Source organism: Citrus clementina, unplaced genomic scaffold, assembly GCF_000493195.1.
Source record: "Citrus clementina cultivar Clemenules unplaced genomic scaffold, Citrus_clementina_v1.0 scaffold_9, whole genome shotgun sequence".
In the NCBI taxonomy this organism is placed as follows: Eukaryota; Viridiplantae; Streptophyta; class Magnoliopsida; order Sapindales; family Rutaceae; genus Citrus; species Citrus x clementina.
This window is the reverse complement of record NW_006261964.1, coordinates 20,034,981-20,047,136: the sequence shown is the minus strand read 5'-3', so window position 1 is coordinate 20,047,136 and position 12,156 is coordinate 20,034,981.

Here is a 12,156-nt window from a genome sequence, read left to right as displayed (position 1 = left end):
GGATGTCTAATAAAAATTGATTTACAGCTTGAAATTCTCTACGTTTGAACTTCGGAAACTTCAGATGATCATCAAGAAAAATTCCAATATATCTCACAAAAAAAATAAAAATAAAAAATAACTTGGACACAGATATGAATCAAAGAGTAACAATATCCTTCACATATCAGAATCTTGAGAGAGAGAGAGAGAGAGAAAGAAAAAAAAAATAGGGCCAAAAGTGAAATGATTCCATGTTGAAGAGAGCTCCATACGAGCTTTCTTCTTGAACGTAAACAGTAAAACTCAAAGTCGGGTTTATTTTTGTTTTTATACTCAATGTTTACAGTATAATAGTACCAACTTACCGTTACCATCATGTTCAATTTCTTTTCTTTTAACCTAAATTAAGGAAGAGTCAAAGTGAGATTTCGTGTATCAGCTAATTTATTCTCAAAACTATTTTTCTAGTTCAACGAAAACGGCAATGCAGCTGCCAACCGATAGGCCAGTAGTAGAAGATTAAATTAATGGGTAAATGCTCTTACTCCTCATATTTTGTGTCAACTATCCATTTAATTCTTGTATCTTAACAACATACCTCAAATCATCTCAGTTATTAAATATGCTATGCTTTACTCTTTCTTTTTCTTTCTTTTTATAATGATAACCTTATAACAATATTCTTAAAGATATTAATAAATAATAATTTATCAAATTAATTTTAAACGTAACATAAAAATTTACACAAATTTTAATATTATTATTTTACTCTTAGGATTAATTTGGTAGATTAATTTTTACGAAATAATTAACAGTAAGATTGTTATAAGGATAGTAAACATTGTCTTAAATTGACTGATAGTAATTTATTTATAAATAATTATTAGTAAAATTGTTATTCAATTACAAATCATACTAGTTCTTTCATACTTATATTTATTAGTTAATTTACAAATAAATAATTATTGGTTAATTTTCTAATTAACTTTTTATAATAAATTAATTAATGCAAAGAGTATTGTTGAAAGGGTATTATTATAAAAAGAAAGATAAATAAGCGCAAGAATATAATATATTTAACTGTAAGGATGTTTGAGTTATTTTTTAAAGTATAGAGACTAAACGAACATTTATCTTAAATTAATTGACAGTGGTTGTTCTACTAGCTAACTATTAAAAATCGCTTTTTAACAAGAATTTTTCTTTTCTTTTAAAAAAAGGGTGTTGTTGCCTGAACAGAAAATTTTTCTGGTTAATATATAGCGCCTCTATATCAACGAAAATTTGCAATAACAAATCCATATATAGTATCAAATTACTCTGTTTATGCTAACCCCTGCAGAAAACACTTAAAATATCACTACTCACTTTTTTTGTTGATTTTGTAGTATAGATTTTTCCGCTACTCACTTTTTATATTTTACTCTTTTGTAAGACTAATACGATGGTCTATCGATACAAATTGAACATTACTATTTTGTAACAATAGCAACTAACTTAAAGTTTTGCAGTTACAGGCATACAGCACAATTGTATTTTAATGGATGTATCATGATTGTTGATTTTATATTACTGTATTAGTGCTTGAAGTTAGTAAGCGTTCTTCATTGGTGACTGCCTTTACACTGTCATATAGTTCTGTAATTAAAATTTTAAGCCAATCTGCACCTTGTCAATCCATGCAAGTGTTGCTTTTTTGGAGTTGTTAATCACGTAACTACTTCTTACGTGGTCTATTATCTTAAAGCACACGAGCAATCAGTATATCTTGCAGACATGCCTATCTGTAAAAGGCTCTTCAAGTCATGGTTCCATCGAGAGGTAGAGGTTACGTTCCACTTTTTGTTTCTAATTTCAATAAGATTCCTAGTAAATCCTATTCATTTGGTTTCAAGTTTCGACAAATTCCTTTTCATTCCTCTTTCATGTGTAAGTGGTATGCATGAACAATATGTACCCAGTGAAATGCATGAACAAGAAGCTATAATTTCAATGGTTGCATGTAAACCCATAGTTTCTTTAAGACAAACATGAGAAGTGTATTCTTAGCATCGAGGACTCTATTTAAAACAGCATTGGTTGTTTCGCACCAACCGCTTTATGAAAATGACTTCCGGTTAACTTTAAAGAAAGCGATGAGGGATCAAGTGGGGTGGATGATAACTTAAAGAAATTTTAGCACACGTTTAAAATAAATTATGGATTAAAAAGTAAGTCGGTGGATATAGAGTTGGGCCGTAACTAATTACTATAAACAAAAGAGTGGGACTATTGGCACCCCCTAAATATCTCTTAACGCCTCTTTTCTTTATTAACCTTATTAAAATATTATAAAATTCTTTTAACACCTCCTTTAATGACAAAAATACCCTTAATTAAGATCTATTAGTATAAATCCCATTCTTTAATTCTTATTTATTTTTTTCCTACACCAATATTCTCGGACTTGCTAAGGAATACACTTTCGTATTTAAACTGGCACCACTTCATTGCATCTTCCTTTATGATGCGGTCCAGAACAGTTGGTTCTCTAAGTCATTTTATTTATTTTTTAAAATTAATTGTTACATTCTTATTTAGTTCATAATTTTATTGATCCCTTGGTTGTGGATTTTTGAGACAATTAATCATCCATTAAAAAGTAGTGAGAGAGAGAGAGAGAGAAGGAAAAGAAACTATTTTCCACGAAACTTTTGATGTGGAAAATCATTGGAACACTACATGACAAACACTTTGCTCCAATGCATGACAAATCATTCTAATTGACGATGACGCTTAGCAAACACTTGGCTACCATGCATGCAATTCTAAGGCCAAATGTTATTTGGTTTATCGACGGAGATCTGAAACTTAATTTCTCTCATGGGGTTCGAAAGTTTCTTCTCTAAAGCCATTTGGATTTGCTAATGATGAAATTTTGATCTTTTAAAGTTTGCATGGTTATTTTCTTCTAAATTTGAAATTCTTAAATGAAAATATGCTATATAAAGAATTTTTAAGACAAAAAAATTATTTAATTTTTGAGTGGGGTTTAATTCAAAATTGTCATATTATGTAATTTTAATAAAGGTTAAAATTGTAAAATAATTAAAGGGGTGTTAAGAGGTATTTGGAGGGGTGCCAATAGTCCCACTCTAAACAAAAATGATAAACTCATGATATATTTTAGATATGTAAAGTAATTTTAATAAATTCGTGATAGACTTTTTCTATCATTTTTTTTAATAAAAAACTACCAGAAGGTGGGGGTTAGGCGAGACCCATATCATAGTTAGATTACAAATAGTGATAAACTTTCAATGTTAAAAATTTATGCCTATCTTTTGAGGGAGATTTAACCATCAAGTAATCGAAATAGAAATTTTAATTTGACCTCATTTACATAAGTTTGACCCTTTTTAAAAAAAAAAAATGAAACGACGGTGTTTAATAAAAAATATTTAAAAAAACTCAAATTTTAATTGAAAGATAATCTACCCCTTTTTTGTTCTAAGTGTGGAGGCCAAATGTCACTGCCTTAGGTCATGATGGCCGATGCCAAGGCTTTGCTTGTGGCCTTATGCCAAGTCGTGAAAAGTCGTATGACACCAAACACATTTCGTTCTATACTTCTATCACTCTCACAAACCCATCATCTGAAACCTTAGCACTCACTCTCGATTTTGATCACCCAAACCCCTTAGCGATCAAAATCGACCAACCCTCGCTGAGAACTCAACCAACAATAATGGACACCAATAGGAAAATATGGCTCCCTTATAGTAATGGCAACTGAACTCACCCATATTTGATATCCAAAATATCCGAACCATATCGATCCAAAAATTTAAAGATCTTACACAAAAATATTTTAATATAGAAACCATATGAAGATGGGTGAGTATAGATAACTTTTTTTGTCTGGCGTGGGTACCCATTTACTAAGATTTAAGTTCAGGACATTTTAATCCTATAAAATAAAAACTAACAAAATAAATAAATTGTTATGCACAAAAGTGCAAAAGTTCTACCAACGTCACTGGAAAAAAAAAATTTACTTGTAAAAAATAATTACGGGTGGGTATTGATAATTTTTTGTCCAAGTTGGTGCCTCTGTGGTTGATGTTGCGCATTGTCCTCCCGTGTTGCTTCATTTGCAGTATTGTGTAGATTATTAAATATAGAATTGATATTATGTTTAATATCTCATAACTCTTCTATGCATCGCCGCCGGTCACCGCCGTCGACAGTGATGACAGATGTTACTATCTAACTTGCTGATATTTATCTTTTGAAGTATATTTCATTGTAAATCATTATTACTTTATTGAAATATAAATAATTATATATATATATATATAATTTATTGTAACCAATTATATTACTTTCAAAAATTTTATTTATATAATTAATTTGAAGATATATTTACTATTTCTAACTATAAATTTAAAAAAAAAAAATACACTATGTCTGGTATATTTGAACCCATATGAATAAAATCTATATCCATATCCAGTGGGTGTGGATATATATTTGAAATGTTTGGAGTTTTATCATCTTTTCTCCCCTAAAATAAACACTATTACATTGTTAATATATTTAAATGAAAAATTAGTATAGCATTAATATATTTTAATTTGTAAACATAAGTATTATTATAACATTAATATATTTTAATTTGTATACATTCATATATTCTGAAATTAAATATAAATTTGTATCTAATCATTTAGTTAACTCGATCCTGATTCTTAATTCTTGTAATGTACCAAATACAAGATAATATTTGGAGGACGGAAACTAGAGATCGCCAATGGGCTGGGTGGCAAGAGGCAAGGCACGTGTCCGTACGGCATGGCATGACACGAGCACGTTTTGGTACGGCACGCAGCGTGCCGTGCCGCACCTAGAATTTTAGGCATGCGGCCCTTAAAGTACGACACGATTAGAGATGTGCCAAAGCACGACACGCGAAAAGGAACGTAATAAACATGCTTCATTGGTGAGCTAAGCACACGACCCGTGGCCTACCGCCTACCAATAGCACGTGGGCCAAAGTATATCAAAGTAAAATTTTTTAACGAAAAATAAATATAAAATATCATGATTTTATAAATATCTTGAAATTAAATTTTTTAATATATTTTTTTAGCATAGGCTTTTTAAAAATTAATTTAAGTTCTAGTTTAAATAAATATTCTAATTTTTTTATGTTTATAATTTATTAAATGGATAAATAAATATCATGATTTTATAAATGATAAACAAAAATTTTACGACATTAATATTTCATTTATGAAATCATAACTTAGTTAATAGTTAATGGAGATATATTTCATTTGTGAATGAAGTATTTTTCATATTTATGCACAAAAAAATAAAATTATGAACAAAATATTTTTATGATAAATTAAAAATTACATTTTCATTCAATGGAATTTATATGCAATAGTTCAAATAAAATTAGGTGTAATTGTTATTCTAGGATATTAATTTTATTTTTCATTAATCATTACTATGATCTATGAAATTATTATTATTATTATTAGGTTGGTGGACTTAAAAAAACACGCTAAGCACGTGGGCTTAAATAAAGCACGCTAGACACGTGAGTTTTTTTAGGCATGCTAGACATGTGGACTTAAAAGGAAAAAAAAAAGTTGGTGGACTTCTTTGGGTACGGCCCACGGCACGGCACGGCACGGGCACGCCATGAGTGGGCTCGTGCCGGGCTCTTATAAAAAAAAAGTGGGCACGGTACAACCCACCAATTTGGTGGGCCGCGCCGTGTCGGCCCACAAGCCGGCGTGGGCCGATGTTTGGTGGCCGGCACGGCCCACGGGCCATCATTAACGAAGACCCTGTGAATGTGTCAAAAAACGGCATGACTAGTGGCTAGGGGTGAAAGTAGGGATGGCAAAATCCGGGTCCGGGTCCGGGTTTGGTCTTTCCGGTTCCAGACCCGGATACTAAAATATTATACCGGACCCGGATTTAAACTCGGTTTTTATGACACCGGGTCCGGAACGGGTTAAACCCGGATTATTACGAGTTTCCGGATTGCGGGTTTTTAACCCGGATCACATACAAATAAAAAAAATCAAATACTTTACAAATTTGCAAAACCAGATTCAACATAAATCAAATACAAAGTAATAAACCATTTTAATTTTACAGATTTTTAATTTCAAAACAATAAACCATTTACAAATACAGATCCATGACATACACTCACAAAATACAAATCCATGTCTACAACTCAAAATCGTGATTCACAGATTTGATTCACAAACTTCAACAATCGGTGTCTGGCGAAGTAATGAACATCAGTGGCTGATGATATAATGATGGTGAACACGTCACAGCCGCCAGCGCAATTCGCAAAAGACGGATGAACGGCAGCCAAAACAGAGATCGCAATGGAGAAACAACGGCCAAATGAAGGCTGGTGATGATGATGAATGCGAACACAACGAAGCGAAGCGATGAGGAGTGACGACGATGATTTGATGAAGAGAAGAATTGAAGAGAAAAAGGATGATTTGAGGAAGAGAAGAAGTGAATGGGAACGAAAATGATGATTTGATGAAGAGAAAAGAAAAAGGTGAAGAGAGGCGGCTGTGAAAGTAGAAAATAAAGAGAAGAGAAAAGAAAGAGGACGAAAAGGATGATTAGGGCATCAGCATTTTTTTCCCCTTTTTATATTAAAAAATTATTTAAATATTATGCTAAAATAAGAATATCCGGGTCTGGGTTCCGGATATGCGGGTTATCTCAAACCCGGAACCGGACCCGGATCCATCCGGGTTCTTAAAATCTATTCCGGACCCAAATTTTTTTATACTCCGGTACGGATTTAACCCGACCTGAATTATCCGGGTTCGTCTGGGTCCGAATTATTTTGCCATCCCTAGGTAAAAGGTTCTCAAAAAGTAAAAGGATATATAAATATAAATAACAAATGACCAGTGGCAAATCTACAACTAAGTTAGATGGGGCTGTAGCCCGGTCTGATCCAGAAAACATCATTTAAACCCCTTATGATTTGATCAATTTTATATAAAGATAGAGTTTTTATATTATTTTCATATATGTCCCTAATTCAGTCACCCTTATATTTTTATCAATTTCATAAAACAATAGAATTTTTATTTTATTTTGAAATACACCCCTAATCCAATTATATTAATTTTTCCATTTGAAATTAATGACTTTTTTATAAAGTGATTAAATTATATATTTATTAAATGGATTGAAAACATTAAGCGTCTAAAATTTCATTACCGCTTTAATTTAATTTTAAAATTTCTAATTGAAAAAAGTATGTAAATGTAATATAACAGCATCATTAGTATTAAAAGTACTAAAAAAACATAGGGTAAAAATTATTAACAATTTCATAAAATTTTTATGTGAATATTGAGATTTTATTTATTAGTTACATTGAGTAAGAGGATAAGTTAGAAAATGAAATTTGACTATTTTGAGAAGATTTTGAAGGAAGAATCATCAGTATCTGATTTTTCAAAGAAAGTCAGAGTGTTTGGTAAAGAAATAACGACATACAAATACCTTTTTGTTAGGTTAAGTTTAGCTTATTATTGAAATTTTTGACTAATAATATTTTTATAATTTAAAAGGATGAATAGATTTTAATTGTTTAATTTATTTAAGCCCAATAATTAAATATTTTTCAAACATAAAAGTTCTACTTGCAATTTTTAATTGATTATAATTACATGTATTGATTTATTCTATCTTTAAATTCTTAATTGATTTATTAATTCTTATATAATTAATATTATTATAGGTTCTAATGTCAAATTCCATAATTGAAAAATAGTATTTTTATATTTTAATTGTCTTTTATTTTCTGCTCTTTTTGTACATTTATTTTTGTTTAGAGTACATGTTTATAGGTTTTTCGTGTCACCCTTATTTGATATACTTCTTTTTACTTATTAATATTTGTACTCTCTTAAAAATATAAAAATTTTAGTTTAGCCCGGAGAAATATAAAGCGTTGGGTCCGCCCTTGCAAATGACAATACTAAATACATATAAGAAATAATATTTAACGTGGTTTAATTTTTAATTTTTAAAGAATTTTACAACATCAGTACAGAGAATATTGTAGATCATAAAATATCTCTCCTATTTTTCTCATGTTTTGCCTTTCTTTTCTTTTTTTTTTTCCTTTTTCTCTCTTTCCTTTTGAAGGAAGATTCTCAACCCTTGTGTCTTTAATATGAACAAATTGTATTCCTGTTAATGTCTTATCACGTATGGGATGCAGTATGTAAATTAATTTAAAGTTATTGGATCTCTTCAATCAATAACTGATGTAAGTTTTTGTCAATATAAATATACATGCATGTATGCACATGTATGGCATGGATACAAGTCATTTATTGAGAAGCACACAAACGTTTGTCATTGGCTGAACTAATTAGATAACTAAACATAAACTAAACGTGGTAATAATAGGGAAAGTGTTTGTGTGGTGATGCTGACGGCTCTTGACTCTGTAACGTATGCAGCGGTATGCTCCTCTTTTATCAACTTGTCATTATCGTACCATAAATACTGCCCTTAACCCAAGAGTCTGTTTCCCAACAACAAAGTTCAAATTAATTAATTAAACTTCTCCATAGCTTCTTGTGAATCTCCGGTCACCGTCAGATCCAAACTAGCTCCTTCGGCCCACAATCCTCCTCTTTAATTTGCATGAACTACTTCTGGTACTTGATCTTACTTTTTTCCTTCTTAATTTCTCATTTATTCAGAAAATCAATTTAAGTTTGAGAATTATAAAATTGAATTGAGTTTCAAAATGCATGTTTTTTAATTTGTTTGCATTATTATGTTTCCAGCAGCAGCAGCAGTAGATATTATTGTAGAAGGACAATCATGATTATGGCTGTGGTGACTGTTTTTGTTTTGGTACTTCCTCTGGTGTTGCCGCCATTGCCGCCACCGCCGCTGATACTGCTGTGTGTTCCCATTTTGATGATCATTTTGCTCATTTTCTTGGCGTTAATGCCCTCTAAAATGCCTGATATGGACCTTATCAATTCTGCATAATGCTTAATCAGTTAGCTAGTTTAGCTCTAGTGTTAGCCGTTTTTCCTTGTAAGCAATTAATTTTATCAGGAAACGGTTGTTAACTGCTTTGCAATATCATATGCAACCCCTGTTTTTTCCTATTGTAATTTTGTCAATGGTTATAATCTATAGATTTATTATAATTTGGAATATACTAAGTCTTTTGCAATTGTACTTTTTTCAATGGTTATAATGCATAGATTTATTATAATTTGGAATCTATCAAGTCTTCAGAAACATACATTTATTCTATTTAGAATATACAGTTCGAAAGTCAACTCTCAACTATTAATCTTGAGAAGAGATTTACTTCAATTCTATAAATTTTTGGTAAAAGAAAAAAACTCGAATAAATGCTTGTTGAGAACATGCCTAATATTATATTTATTTTTTTTTTCTAATTACTCAACAAAAATATATAATGCAAAATATAATGTTCTTTTTCATCGAACTCCGCAGGTACAGGCTAGCTGAGTTACCTCCAGAGGATATTACTTTTGTAATACGCGATTATGTATGTGACAAGATTATTATGTTGGGTTAGACTATACTACATATAATATGTAATATACAATAAATTTATGAGTTGTGATCTATAATTATTCGATTATCTCACACACTAGTTAACTCAAGGGTCATTGAATGTTACACATGTGTACCATAAAGTGACCCTTATTGTGTAATCTTTTAGAAGGAGATGAAGCAGAAAAGTCGTATATAATAAATTTGTACGATTTTGACAAATATATAAAAGCTTCCTCTCTCGTTTTACATGCAAATCATGGAACTAAATTATAAACTAATAATAATTTCGTGTTGTACATGGAATTTTAGAATTAACAAAGAGAAGACAGAAAAGAGGGGAACTACAGTCTTTCATTTTTCTTTTAATAAGAAAATGATGCTTGTTTGAAGTCAAAAGTTAACAAAAAAGTTATGTGTTGACGGAGAGAGCGAGGGAAGACGCATAGGAGAAGAAGAGGTGGTGAGTTCTTTGATATCGGACATGCATGAGCACACGTGGTGATAAAGCCAGCCAGCAACTTGCTACAGTTTCCATGTTAACAAATAAAGGACAAACAAAGTAATAAGTGTTGCTGTTATCATGGGGCTCTTCAGCCTGCGGATACATCTGTATCTGGATTAACTAAGAGTGTTATTTAATTTCCCTTTTCGGTTGCTTTCCATTCACAGGATACGAAGATATGTACCCAAATAAACAATTAAACGTTAGACGTAATAAGTCGTATCTTAAATTTTTATCTAAAAAATGATGTGGTAGATAATGTTACACGATTTTCTTTTAATTTTCTTGAGTTGGGACTATATATTAGGAAGTTTGGGACTTCGGAGTGTTACTATTAGTATTACCAACCCCACTTATTCTATCTTTTTAAAATTAGTTTTTGGTTATATTTCATTATTTTATGGGAGAAAATTATGGTGCAACGGTAGTACCGTGCTACCGTTGCACCCAGTCGTTGGATCCCAATGGACCCTTCTATGGATCCTCGTTGGATCCCAATGGACCCTTCTATGGATCCAACGACTGGATGCAATGGTAGTACCTATTTTATGTTTTATTAAATTTTTATTTTATAACTGCCCGCAACTCTTTATTTATGTGGAACTATTCAACAAGTAGAATTTGCAAATTTAAAGTAAATGTATTGCACTATAAATGACAAACAACTATTTTATACACAATTTCAAATGAAAATTAGGGGTATAATTCGAAAAGCATAATTATTTTCCCCAGATTTTCAAGAAACCCAACTTCAACAAAGAATTTATGTGTACTGATTTAAGTGTTACAACTTAGATTTATTGATTCATAATATATTGTGGTGAACAGGAAGTTGAATTTAGGCGGAACCAAAGATTCAGTGAAATAGCTAGTAAAAGAAAAAAATGATCAATGACTTATAAAATTTAAACCATTAAAATGGAGCAATTAAAATGAGATCATAAATGGAGCCTGCAGTGGTTGGCAATCCTACGCTAATTTTCTAGTCAATTTTTTGTTGATTAAAGGTGAGGTGTAGGGCATAAAATGCTAAAACATCGAAGAGAAAAAAAATGGTGAAAATTCTAGTGAAAAAAGATTTTCACGAGAAAATTGAGATTACCTAAAGTTAGAGTTGGCAAAAATTGATACGACCTGATTACACGATATGAATAAATGGGTATGCATCATTAAATTTGACATGATTATTAAATATATCGGGTTTAGTCTAACATGATATTTTTTCTGTATGGGGTTAAGACTAAAGTTCTTAACCCATTTACCCGATTGATGACACAATTATATTTTCTATCCTAAATTAATTTGCAAATAATTGTCATCAACATTAAAATATTAGACATGATTCTCTCTTTTTATTTTTTTTTGCAAGAATAAGCATATACACAGTGTTCCATTTATAAAATTTTAGATTGATTTAGAACTTTAATAGCGGTAAATATGTAACATTTTGATATATATATATAGTCCTTCTCTAACGCAGATGTTCTCAATTTTTTTTTTTTATGCAGATATGCTATTAAGCTATTAAGTTTAATAGAGTTAGTGTAGACATACTATTAAACCGTATGGTTTTATAGTATATTGAAACATAAATCTATTAAATCACAGCTTAACAATATGTCTGCATTAAAAAAATAAGGATGCTCACACTTGAGAATAATTATATATATAGTTTATGTATATATATATAAACAGTATGTAAATAATTGATGTAAATTTTGTTCAATATATAGATATTAAGCGGATTATTGGATAATCTGTTTATTTTTTGTGTTGGGTTAGAGTCTCAATATTTTGGCACGATTATTAAATAGATCATGTTTGGTTTGATCTAAGTCTAATTTGATACTGTTAAGCGAGTGAGGATCCAATTAATCAAAAGGCTTTCTTAATTTTCTTTTCCTTTCATGTGTCGCCCCATTACTACTCCAAGTAGTGAAATCTGAATTTTTCCTAAACACACTAGCATTAGTCTTAGTAAAAATATTTGGACTTGGTGTCTACAAGTATGGTTGAATGTGTTTAAGCATTTATTTAATTGATTACTAAAATTTGAATCTTAA